Raw genomic sequence first — 11,702 nt, forward strand, 5'->3', positions numbered from 1 at the left:
CTAGCTCTGTAGACCAGGCTGGTCTCGAACTCACAGAGATCTGCCTGCCTCTGCCTCCCAAGTGCTGGGATTAAAGGTGTGCGCCACCACCACCCTGCTTCTGTGTAGACTTTCTATGCTCTAGACAGGTAACTTCCACGAGGCTTCATCTGGAGGCCACGCTTCCCTAGGAAGCATCAGGGGAGACCAACCATGACAAAGTGTCCAGGGTAAAATGGAGTTGGTTTTGCTGGCAGCTGTGAGGCCATGCTCTCTACCCTACCCTGAAGGATTTGTGACCTGTTAGGATTGTGGCTGAGGTTGGTTCATTAGAGTTGGCCAAATATTCGGGATGCAGTTTCCCAAGATTAGCGTGGCTAAAGCCTGGAACAGCAGCAGCAGCTCGGCTGCCAGTTGTTACAGGGAGACAGACCAAGGGAAGTGGGATGTTTTGTGGCTGTTGGGGTTGCCTGCTGGTGGGATCAACTCCCTCCTAGCAATCAGATGAGAAGCACAGATATCTCTATGGATGTGTCAAATTATGAATTAACCTTGGTTAAACCTATCTCTCAGAGACTCTCAAGAGAGACATGAGAGCCAGGAGAGCAGGGATGCTCGGGACAAGTAAGCAGAGTTCCGCAGAGGACGCAGAGGACGGGCAGGGCTGCAGAAGCAGGGTACTGAGTGGCTCAGTTACGGGTCATAGTGCGCAGCTGTCAACGCTGAGATCGAAGCATGGACGTTTTACCCTGAAATCGTTGAATTACTTGTTGGTTTGGGTTTAGCTGCCCAAGAGAGGGCCTTATTCCTTCTGTTTGGGGCACCAGATGCTTAGTTGGGACCCAAAGTCCTTTCATCATTCAGGCCCGGAATAAGAGACACGTCGGAGCAGTTGGAGGTCACAGGGGCAGGAGTCAGAGGTCATGAGTTTCCCCAATGAAAAAACTGTTTCCTCAAGGGACAACTGGGAAAATGAAACAAAAGACAGAGCCTGAAAGACCTCTTGGTGAGGAAATCTCAAGCTTGTTAACAGTTGACAGGTTTGGGGAGAGTGCAAGCCAGAACTGTCCCGAGTGTGGGGCAGGTTGGGTGAGGACCCAGGCAGCTGGAGTCAGCTGGGAACTGCCATGGCTTTGGTTAGGTGAGCCAGAGGAGCTGAGGGTGGTGGGGAGGGGGTGGTAGACACTGGAGTAGCCCCCCACTTTCTCCTCCCCTCCTCACTTCTTGTGTCTGTGACTACCTGTGTCTGTGTTTGTTTCTGTTCCTCTGTCCATCTCTCTCTCTTTACACGGGTCTTTCCTGGTTGAGCAGTAACCTAATCACTCTCTCTACTCTTTTCCTGGATGTATTGGGCACCAGGCTGTGTGAGCGTGTTCCAGGCTGGTAAAAGCTGAGGACCACACCATGTTACTCACCAGTAAACAATGAAACAGGAGAGAGGAATCAGAGATTTATGCACTAAAAGGTTGGGGTGAGAGGGAGCCAAGAAACTAACAGGGCAACCTCAGGACACGGTGCACACTGGACGGTCTCGAGCAAACCTCAGGGAAGCCTGTGGGCCCAGTCGCCATTCAGAAGAGCGTCCACATTGGGCAGAGGCAGACAGGCATCACACTTGCCTAACCAGAGTCTGGTTGGGGTGCTGGGAGTGTGTGATATGGCTTTCTGGTGCTGCTTCCTCTTACTGAGGATCAGACTCCATCCACGGTGAAAACAGCAACCTTTGTGTACCAGTTTTTTTTTGTGTATGCTCAACTATGCTTCCTGCAATTATTTTGATTCTCAAAACAAATATATATACATACATATACATGTATGTATATATATTCTGACATGGCAGAGCTAGGATTTCACTGGAGTCTATAAAATGGCAGTTAGCGAAGAATGGGAACTCACTTCACATCCTAGGAACAGGTTCCTCCTCAGTTTGTCCAAGCTGACCGCGGTGAGCCTCACTGTGATGCCTGGGGCTACTCTCCTCCCCAGACAATGAGCCCCCATCTCAGCCAGTCTGTCTACCTGCTATCCCAGCATCAGCCTTCCCTTCTGGCTGAGTGGCAGACCCCACATCACCCCTCAGTGTCGTTACACTCAGGTTTCAGGAAGCAGCGGGGCCGTTGGAATCGCTCTGAGTCTGGGGGGATCCTGCACAGCATCTCTGGAATTCTGTCCTGCTGACCTGGGCCCCGCGTTTCTCATCACGCAGGAGCCAGGTGCTGCCCTTATTCTAGCTTCGCAAAGCAAATGGCCCACTTGGGTCTATGGATGATCTACAGCACAGATGTTCCCTTTCCAAACGTCCAAGGTGGAAATTTGATAGACACTTGGAGAATAGGGGTGACCATGAAAGTTTGAATCCCTTCCCCATCTTCCTCTGGTTCTTCCTGCCTGGTAATGGGAACCAGCAAACTTGCACCAAGTTCAAGTGAGGGTCAGTGGCCACATTCTCTCCAATATGGAGTTCTGGTCCAAGTTCTCACCCCAGGGGCTGCAGTGTTCAGCACAGCTCGTGGTTGCTCAGACTGTGGAGAGAACACAGGAGGGGCTGGGCCTGGGCCCGATGGGGATTCTAAAGGTGCTCTTCAGTCTGGGGTGCAATCAATGACGAGGACATAGACGTACAAGGAAACTGTTATCTGACTGAAATTCAGTTTGGCCACCCGTATTCTACCTGTGGAGTAGGTCTATACATTTTATTTTACAAATCTGTATTTTGTTTTGTTTTATTTTGTTTTGTTTCAGACAGGGTTTCTCTGGGTAGCCCTGCCTGTCCTGGAACTCACTTTGTAGACCAGGCTGGCCCCAAACTCAGAGATCCACCTGCCTCTGCTTCCTGAGTGCTGGAATTAAAGGTGTGTGCTACCACCTCCCAGCTCCACAAATTTGTATTTTTATCAGTAACCTACCTGACCAGTTTCAGAGGCCAACCTGAAGAACAGAGGCCAGGCCTCAATTTATAGTGGTTCAACCTGAAATCAATTAGGCCAGCTCCCAATGTTGACAGCTCATAGGACTACCAACACAGCCTTGGACTCTTTTGCTCAATTTCAAATAGGCAAACATTTTCATCCAATGGAGGTTTCACTGGGCCTTGTACTTCGGTGGAAGGGAGATGGTGAATAAGACAGAGTCCCTGCTGCCCTCCAAGGAGGTCAAGGCCAAGCTCGCAGTATCTGAAGTGCTGGCTAAGCCTGACCCTGGAGCAATTAAAGTTAGGCTGAAAACTTGGAAGCAAGGAGATAGCATAAGTGGCCCCAACTAGGGACTCACATCCTGCAAAATCCTGGTTCTCATTACAGACAAACAACATGACTGGGAAATCAAGCCTTATTCTGTCTTAACAAGGAAGAAGGATTCCAAGGACCTGGCCATGGGGGTCAATCAAAGAGAACACACAGAGACAGACGAAGCCAGAGACTTGTTGGAATCAGTATGTGTCAAAGACTGCCTGCAATTGTACCTACTGAGTAGCAGGGTTGGAAGGTAGCAAGGTCGCTGGAAAGTAGTCCAAGAAGCTGATGCTATCACTCTCCCTGTTTTTTTGGATGAAGAAACTGAGGCACACAGTACCTTCGCAGGTACCAGCCCTGGAAACCACAGAAGGATTGAGATTTATCTGGCTGCTTCTTGTGCCAAGTCTGTGATCTTGGAATCTGAGGAAGCTCTGCTCTGGGGTTGCTAATAACAGAAAGCATCTCTGAAGATAGCTCTGTGTGCAGCACAAGAGGCTCAGACTATTGTATGCCCTTTAGTGCTTACTGACTGCCAGAAGGAAATGCTGCTTTGTTTGGAAATACAGTAATATCCTGTCAGTCACCATGCCTTCCACTGCAGAGGCTCATAACTTTTGATCAGTTATGGAATAAAGGAATATCATGCCCTGTGCAGATGTGTTCTGAGCCTGGCATGGTGATTAAAAACAAAATATGAACATTATACAGACCTCCTGGGAACATGTCTTTCTACTTCATACAGACCTGAGCTCCTCTCTTTGTTTTCCATATAGAGGGGGCCTTAGGGCTAGCCCCTTCTCTGTGCCACCCCCCCCACCTCCCACCCCCTACCCCCCACCCCCACTGATCCTACGGGTTTCTGCACAGCGGTGAGGGGCTGGGCGGAGCTGGAATTCTTGGCAGCTCCTCCCTGGGATGATGTGATCAGATTGGCAGAAGCTCGGCATAGAGAATAAATAACCCAAATAAGCCCCGCCTTCCCGGTAGGCCTGGGGCTGTTAGAGACCTGCTTCCCGCTGCTCCCCAGAGTGCTCCAGAGGCCCTCTGTGCTCCTTAATCCTGCCCTGCATTTGCAGATAGCTGCCACTTAGTGTCTTCTAAGGCCCTGAGGCATGTAATTTCTTTCCTACTGGGAGGCTGACACTAACATTGTTACACCTCCCGGTTACTCTTTGTAGGCTGTCTGTGAAATATGGTGAGAAAATAAATCAGAACCAAAGACAAAGACACAATAGCAAAGGGATTTATTTGGAGAAAGTAGAAACATAGTGACCTACAGGCACCATCCCCCAAGAAGAGAAAAGGCCAGCACTGGGCAATACATTCCCTTAGAGCTGACCAGGCTCATCCCCAAAGAACTGCTTGTGTATGAATGAAGATGTTAAGGGGCCAGCCAGTCACTGCCCAGTTACGTGGTCCACAATTCCCTTACGTGGTGTTTTAGACACCAGCATCAGCAGGTGGTGTGCAACCGCAAAGAGGAGTTAACGGAGTGGACTGGGAAGGGTGAACATTAGGGGCTGTCGGTAGCCGCGTCCATTCAGACGCATCGGATTCTCTGGACTAAATTTGTTCCTGTGATCCTGAAAGCAAAGGAGACCGCTGTGGGCAAGCCTACTCTGAGGGAGGGAAATTGTTAATCCCACACATATGAGGCGAGAGACATCTGACCCAAATCATAGCCAAATTAATTAAAGCAAACTTTTTTGTATGTTTTTGTTTTGTTTCTTTGATCCAAGGCTTCTCTGCGTAACAGCCCTGGTTGCCTCAGAACTCACTTTGTAGACCAGACTGGCTCGAACTCATAGAGATCCACCTGTCTCTGCCTCCCAAGTGTTGGGATTAAAGGCGTGCACCACCACTTACCGGCTAAAGAAGCCTTTTAAAATTTGTGTACACAGATTGTCTCTCCCTACAGGATGGGTTCAAGAGATGGGCAATGGCATGAGGAAGATGAGGGTTCTTATAGGTTAGGAGTTTCCAAACGGGGGATTTGGCAGACAAATGGGCAGGGTTCCAGAAACAACCTCCCGATACAAAGATCTGGCTGCGAGGTAGTGATAACAAGGTGGTCATAACAACAGGTGGTCATAGTAACCTTTGAAACTAAGGCATGGTTGTTGTTTCCTGGAATGGGCAGTACAAGACCATTTGTAGCTAAGGTTACAGATAGGGCATAGCCCATTCCTTGAGAAAAAGAGATTTAATCAAAACAGGAATGCTTATGTTTACTATAAGATGTAGCTTATATAATGTTATATAAAGTTTATAAAGTAAACTATGTAATATTTACCGTAAGATGGTTTCCAGCCTAAAACAGAGGTAGGCTGGTTTGTTTATCAAAATTTACAGCATGAGGTCTAGAAGAACAAGCTCACCATCATGAAAACAAAAACAGACTGGTTAAGAGAGGCTAACTGTGTCTGTAGGGTGGATCAGTGGTTAAGAGCACGGGTTACTCTTCCAGAGGGCCACTGCCCAGCTTGCAGGCAGCTACGCCAATGAGTCCTTCCTCTAGAAGGTTTTTATTAAGTCTTGTGACTTTTTTGAGTTTTGTGACTCTCCCCATTTTCTGTGAGGGAACTCTCTGGAGGAATTAGAGACACAATATCTGGCCACACTGCCTGACACCCTCAAGCCCATTTCATTTAGTCTAATGCCGCTCGGCATTGTGGAGTTAGATTTTGGCTTTTGATCATATTTTGCTTCTTCAAAAAAATTTTTTTTCCAGGCCATCTGGCCTATAGAATTAGACCTTTTTAAAAACGGGACCTGGAGAGATGGCTCCTACTGTTCTTTGGTAAGTCAGAGGACCCCAGTTCAGCTCCCAGCACCCACACTGGTTAGCTCACAACATAGCAAGTTCTAGAACACCCAGGAAGGCATACAGAGAAACCCAGTTTTTAAAAAACAAAAACAAAACCAAAAAACTTTCCAATGATCTCCTGCCTCAGCTTCCTTAGTGCTGGGATAACAGGCAAGTTCTGGCATGCCCAGCTGGAATAACAGCTGCTGGTTTTGTTACCCTTTTTTAATTTTGGGCTTATTTCACAAACCTGAATCTACTAAAAGCTGGGTTTTAAAGAATCCTAGTAGGAAATGTCATGTTGCCAGAAGTGTTTGGCTAAGGGTCTTTTAGACTCCGTGTAGAAGATGTTAAACGGCCAAAAACAGTGCTGATGTTTGCCATGCTGCTTTCCCACAGGAAGAAGTTGTATCAGCGTCTGCTGCTGGGCTTGTCACCGCGGGCTGTTACTTCACAGTGACAACTCTTTTCCTACACAGGTCCTGGTGCAGCTTTACTCCTCAGCTGTGGGCCACCCCGTGCTGGGTGTTAGTATTCCCAGGTACACCGGCTCCCATGGTGACTTCTTGTGACTCTTGTCACCTCCACTGCAGGAAAGTCATCGCGGGTTACCTAGGCCAAGAAGAAGCACCGCGGAGGTGAAGGGCTGTGACCATGCAGGGTCTGACAGTGTGGAAGCTCCCTGCCAGAGCCCAGTTACTGCCCCATACTTGGTATAAGGCCAGCAGACACCTTACTCCAGAAAACACAGCTGAGGTTGAGGGGCAATCTGATACCCGTTTCTGGATAAGAAGGGGGAAGGATGTGTATTTGGTGATTGCCTGGTATGAGCCTCACTTGGGTCCAACCCTCAAGTACGAATGCTGTTGCCACAGTTGCAAATAGAACAGGGCATGAACACTGCAGATAGTTGTTAAGATATATATATACATATATATATATGTATATATATATATATATATATTTTTTTTTTTGTTTTGTTTTTCGAGACAGGGTTTCTCTGTGCCTTTGGAGCCTGTCCTGGAAATCGCTCTGTAGACCAGGCTGGTCTCAAACTCACAGAGATCCGCCTGCCTCTGCCTCCCGAGTGCTGGGATTAAAGGTGTGCGCCACCATCGCCCGGCTAAGATATATTTTTTAAGAGTCACTTTTATTCCTTTAATTACGTGCATACGAGTGTTCGTATGGGGGTATGCGCATGTGAGTACGGGTGTCCACAGAGTTCAGAAAAGGATGTCCAGTCGCCCGAGGGTGGATTCGATACAGACAGCTGCGAGCTGCTCAACACGGAGTGGGGGGCGGGGCTAGCAGCTGAACTAGGGTCCTCTGCAGGAGCGGGGTCTACTCTCTACCACTGAGTCATCTCTCCAGCCCACGGTCGTCTCCTCTCATTTAGCACTTTTTACTTCCTCAGACTTTCTGCAAAGTTAAGAAAGACAGCACACCCCAGCATTTGAGAGAAGAAGGGAGGTTCAGAAGGGCCCAAGGCTCTGCCTTGGTTACAGAAGATTTTGTTTCAAAAAACAAAAAGTTTTAAGTCTTTGTGAGATTCCAACTAATTTGCTCATCATTCTCAGAGTATGAGACTCATTTTTATTTTTGGCTCGTGTCAAATGTAACATATTAACTCCACACTGCAGTTACAATTTTAGATGTATTATGCTTTGCAATGGGAAAGTGTGAAATTTCTAAATAGAAGAAATCACAGAAGTTACTCTCCCCCCAATATGCAGAGCCATTGCCTCTTTTGAGGCATAAATCTATATTTTACGGATTTAAAAGCAAATAAAATATATTTGCTGACCTTTGTCCATTGAGACTGATGGCAAAGTCCATTGGTCAGCAAGCAAATCAAAACAAAAGCAAACAAAAAAACCCTTCAAGAATAAAAACACAATATCAGTTTATTCAGGTTCAATGCAACCAGGATTTGCTGCCCATTTATTCTACCCATGTATGAGTCTATTTTTCTTTTTGTTTCTCCTCTCTTTCTCCTTCACCTCTGACCTAAACAAGTTGCTATGTAGCTATGGCAGGCCCCAAATCTGTGGCAATCCTCCTGCCTCAGGCTTCTGAGTGCTAGGACTACAGTGCCCTGTCGGTGAGGCCCAGATCTAGGCATCATGAATCCCAAGACGACAAGAAGTCCATCCTGAGGAAGCCACTTCTTTCTGGGACAGGAAGCTGGGTACGGCTTTCAGCGCGATGTGGAGAGATCAGGACCGGCAGCAGGAGTTCCTAGCCTTGAGATGCCTCAAATCCTGCTGGCTACTCAGCTGTTCTCTCTGGGCTTACTAGATGCTACCCAAGGACACAGACCACATCTTCACTGTTCTTTTATCTTTATCAAAATTCAGGGCTCAACTTTGGTTTATACAGCAACGAAAAGGAGGGAGGGAGAAAGAAAGGATAGAAGATCTTACAAAGTGAATTCTGTCCCTCGGATTCTTATGTTAGAATCTTAACCCCTAGTGTCTCAGAATGTGACCATATTTGGAAACACTTAAGTAGTAAAGATAAAATTAGGTCATTAGGGCGGGCCCAAATCCAATCCCATGGGCACCTTTGTAGGAGGAAATTAGGCCACAGATACACGCAGAGGGACAGCCATGTAAGGACAAAGCAGGAAAAGCAACCCATCCTCACCTTGATCTTGGATTTTTGGCCCCCAGGACTGTGAAAGACAGATTTCTGTGTCCATGTAGTCCTGCCTTAGCATCTGTAATGGCAAGCCCAGAAAATTAAAGTGGGAAACAGGAGATGATTCTTGAGCAAGAGACTGGAAACGGAAGAAGGAACAATTATTTTACCAGAAATAGATAAAGGAATTAGAAAAGATTTTGGGTCAGAGCTGATGTTTGAGATGGGCCAGGAGAGCAGCCCAAAGGGGATGCTATAGAGGGTGGGTCTCATAGAGGGAACTCTGTGATTTTAAAATCAGATCCACCCTGACTAGATAAGGAGGACTCCTGGATGACAAAGAAGGACCAGTCTTGGAGATTTGGCTGGAAAAGACCCAGTGTAGACCAAGCAGGCAGTGGGCACAGAGGGTATAGAACGTGGTGAGAGGCAGGCACGTAGGTCAAGGAGGAAGAGAAAACAGGATGTACATCAGGCTCAGCACAGTGAGCCAGACAGATGTCGTAACTGGAGATCAGCCTTGAGAATGAACAGGGGAGGATTTTCCCCCCTTTTGAAACAGGGTTTCATCTTAAAGCCTGGACTGGCTACAAAACAATCCTCCTGCCTCAGTCCCTGAGTACTGACATTATGGATGTTAGCCACCATTCTTGGCCACAGGTGAGGACTGTGTATCACTCTGGGCAGAGTTCAGGAATGACTGACCCAAATAGGAGCATCAATCCACAGAAAACCAAGTCTTGGAGTCACTGAGAGTTAGAATCCCCAAGCCAGAAGCATATAGCCACAAGGAATGATAGGAAAATGTGAGGTTTGAATTGGGATAGAAGAGACACTGGGCTTAGGTAACTAGAGGAGGAGTCTGGCGGGGTTTAGCATCTTCCGACCTAGGTCTCAGGCCATGTGGTGTCAGACTTCACACAGATGGCCCCTGTCATAAATTACACAGACATACAAGCCCTGGAACAGCACAGCCCTCCCACACTGAGCAGAAGCTCAGCCTTCCCAAGAGAGCTGGTTCTGCTATCACAGAACAAAAAAAATGCAGGGTCCCCATGGCTCCCCAAGTAAAGGTCCGCCTCTTGCCCCGTTATATACCCACCACGAGCCACCTCTTGCCACCACATTATATACCCACCACAAGCTGAACACTGCTCTGCCCTGCCGTCGCCTCCTGAGTTCTCTAGCGGCCCTGGAACACTTCCCATGGCCTTGGAAAGGGAGTGCACATCAAAACTACTCCATACTAAAGCCCCCCCCCTACAGGGCCCAGGGACAGCAGACCCCCTGCAAAAGGAGCCTGACTCTTGGCCTGAGCACTCTACCCTCTGTGGAAGAGCAGGGGCTCCCAGCAGGGTTGGGGGCAGGGAGAAGCCTGAAAACACCTCCTGGCTACTAACCAAGACTGACTTCCTCTGAGGCCACTAACCAAGGCTGACCTCCTCCATGAGTTAGTTGGGAGCAAGCAATTATAGGAGGGGATGAGAGGGTACTTGTTTCTGTGGTCTCCCCCAAATCTAGTCTATCCCCAAGGAAAGCAGGAAAGCGCCTAATTGAAGCACATTTTAAACATCTTCCTGGGACCCTTCGAAACTGTCGAAATCACCCCTCTCCCCACAAGGGAAGTCTGAGAAAAATGGTCACAGACCACAGGAAGCAAATATGATGGGGACCCTAAAGGGACCCCAAACTGTGAGGCAGACAAGGGAGCTAGTGAAGCCTACTGCTGTGTGAACTCTTTCAGTAGTGACAAACCAAGCTGTGGCTGACTTAAATGTAGCCTTATGTTGTTATGTTGTAACACATTAACAGCGGGGATGGAGAGTTCCAGAATCTGTAGGCAGAGGCTGCTTGTTCGTTCACTCAGCCCTGAAATAATCACACAGAAATCTGTATTAATTGCAACACTATTTGGCCAATTAGCTTAAGCGTATTTCTGACTAACTCTTGTATCTTAAACTAACCCATTTCTATTAATCTGTGTGTCACCACATAGCTGTGGCTTACCAACAATGTTCTGTCTGGCATCTGTCTCTGGCAGGGCTACATGGCATCTCCTGACTCTACCTTTTTTTCTCCCAGCATTCAGTTTAGTTCTCCCTGCCTAGCTCTATTCTGCCCTGCATAGGCCCAAGACAGCTTCTTTATTAACCAATGGTATTCACAGCATACAGATTGGAATCCCACATCAGTATACTCTCTGTGCTGCTTTTCTGGAAAGTTTTTGAAAGTAAGAATTTTATTTAGATCAAGCAGGAGAGGGATCATAGTGTTTCCATTCATGGAAGGATCCCACGGACTCAGAGCTTCTTGTCCATAGGAGCCCCTGTCACTCAGTCTTACCACAGCAAGACAAAAGGAAACCAAGCCTGCATTTCACAGGTAAACAGACTGGGACCAGGAGGGACCAGGCGCAGAAAACGTTCAGCAACTAAAGTTAGAGGGAAGCCAAGTGAAAGGAGCAACTGAGCTCCCTTGTGGCGGTCCAATGCCACCCCTAGGTCCAGTTACACACCTACCCCTCTGGGAGACGACGTGAGAGCTGCAGGGGCAGGGCATTTGCCAACCTCCCTTGTCCCTTTGGAGCAGAGACCAGTGCTTCCTCTAGGCTCCCTGAAGCCTTCCTTGACCAGGATTTGGACTTTTCCTTTGCTCGTCTTGAGTAGACGGTTCTCACTCTTAATCCGGTCAGGTGCCTGGATCATCCCAGGACACACTGTCTCTTCTTGTGAACTGTGTTCCTGTCCTTCAGTACTGCCCTGGCTGGATCTGGATTTCACAGGAAAGGCATGGAGTTGGTTTTCTTCCCACAAGGATGTAGGGACCTGGTAAATGACCAGCAGTGCTGACCATTTACAGGAGTGACCAGTGACTAGTGCTGGGGGACAGCTTCCCTCGGTCCTCCTTGTAACCTAAACACAGCCTCTTCAAGTTACACCCACAAGCTGTCCTTCATCAGCCTCCTCCGCGGGGAGACTTTGCTTTTTTCACAAGTGCCTGACGGCTTGATAGGCACCCATGGCTGATCTAGCACCTCACTCCCA

Source organism: Microtus ochrogaster, chromosome 4, assembly GCF_000317375.1.
Source record: "Microtus ochrogaster isolate Prairie Vole_2 chromosome 4, MicOch1.0, whole genome shotgun sequence".
NCBI classification, from domain to species: Eukaryota; Metazoa; Chordata; class Mammalia; order Rodentia; family Cricetidae; genus Microtus; species Microtus ochrogaster.